This window comes from Gavialis gangeticus, unplaced genomic scaffold (assembly GCF_001723915.1).
Source record: "Gavialis gangeticus isolate Ggan-Ray unplaced genomic scaffold, GavGan_comp1, whole genome shotgun sequence".
Classification (NCBI taxonomy): Eukaryota; Metazoa; Chordata; order Crocodylia; family Gavialidae; genus Gavialis; species Gavialis gangeticus.
Window position 1 is genome coordinate 10674949 of NW_017729009.1, and position 1872 is coordinate 10676820.

A 1872-nucleotide genomic window follows, 5' to 3' on the forward strand; every position below is an offset into this window, starting at 1 on the left:
GAGCTGCCCTGGGCAGGCGGGCGTGGGGGCAGCTCCCGCTTGCCGCGTCACTCAGGCTCTCGCGCCCGGCGGCAGGGGACCACTGCTGTGCGTGGGGGCCCGGGGCCCAGCTGCAGGCAGAGCAAAGGACCAGCGCGGGGCAGAGCCGCCGGCCAGGGTTGGACGGGAGCAGCTTGGGGAGCTGGGGGGTGTCCGCTGACCCCCGAGACCCTACAGCAGCCCCCAGCTCCACGGGCCAAGCCTGCGCCAGCTGCTGCCCTGCGGAGTCTCCCCCGGCTCCTGGGAACTTCTCTGCCTGGAAAAAGCAAGGAGCGAAGCCAGGGAAAGCATTTGCCGGCTGCTCCGGCCAAGTCCAGCCGCATTCCTCCCCCTCCCCCGGCCCCCTCCCCATTGCACCTGAACTCCCCCCCGCTGGCTGCGGGGTGGGAACGGCGCGGACTTGGCCCGCGGCAGCCGGATCTGTCAGCACCGATTGCAACAGAAGCAAGAGAAAAATGCCTGAGCCCAGGCCTCCCCGCGGCCCCGGTCTCGCTGCTAGTAAAGGGGCCCGAGGGCTGCCAGCACCGAGCCCAGCTGCCTGGCAGCACGTCCGTGGGGCAGGGGACGCGGTATTTGGCTTGGCCGGCGCTCTCCAGCCCCTGCCCTTTGCCCCACGAGCTGGCTCCAGGACGGGGCTGGGCCCCGGGTGCCCTCCAGCTCCAGGCTGAGGGGCTGCACGTGGGGTGCGCCGTGCCCCCCGCCGCTCCTCCCCGCTTGGGCTCGTTCTGCAACAGATGCAAAGGGCCCCATGGCTGGCAAATCCCAGCTTCTCTGGGGCCTGAAACAGGGGGGCAGAGCCAGGGCATCTACCAGGGGTCCCCAATAGCCCCTGCAGAGCCGGGGCTGCTGGCGGTCCTCGGCAAGGCGGTGGGCACAGGGAGCCAATGCTGCTAGCAGCACGGGCGGCTCCTTTCCCGGGCACGCAGCACGGCTGGGCCGTATCCTGGTCCCCTCCTGTGCCTGACAGCTGGGTGAGCAGCCCGAGCTCAGGGAAGCAGCACAGCAAAGTCAAATCCTCCTTTCCCACCGCTCCCTGGGGACCCGCCAGTGCGGATGTGCTTGGGGCGACCTCTCGGCTCCCCTGGAGTGCAGGCACCGCCGGGCATCCAGGAGGGCCCAGGAGGATCGAGGCATCGGATCAGCTCATACCTCCCGGCCGTGGCCAGTCCCGGGGTGGCGGTCTGCAGCCCACGGACAGGATGAGGCCCAGGCAGGACTCGGCACCAGGCCTCTGGCTACATCCCGCACTACAGGTGACACCAAGCCAGCAGCCTGACCCACAGACGCCCGGTCGCCCCGCCAGGACATGCCGCACACGCTGGAGGGTTTCGCGTGTCTTTATTTCATAGGAAACGAACCCGGGAGCTGCTGTGGGATGCGGTACATCAAGGCGGAGGGGGAGATGTCTCCGTCCTCTTGCATGGGAGCATCACGTTGGGGGCCCAGGAATGTCTGGCGCTGGATGGAAGAAGAAAGCGAGGGCACCGCATTCGCGGTGGGACAGCGGCGCCCAGCGGTCACGGGCAACACGACGCACGAGCTGGCGGTGCTGCAGTGAGAAGCTAGCAAGGCTTTGCTGGTGCCCCAAGTGCAGGGACGCTCAGGCCCCCAGCTGCCCCTGCCGAGGGCGAGAGACAGACCTTCCCTTCTGAACTAAAAATATACTTTATAAAACAAACAAACCAGGAACTAACCTTAAGACCAAACTCAGCCCCTCGAGCCAAAGGCCACCTTACGGGCCCCGACTGTCTCGCAAGCGGCGGTTCGGTTTCACATATAGACACTATAGTTACTGCAGAGACAGCACCGCGTCGTCTGCCAGCACCGCGGCAT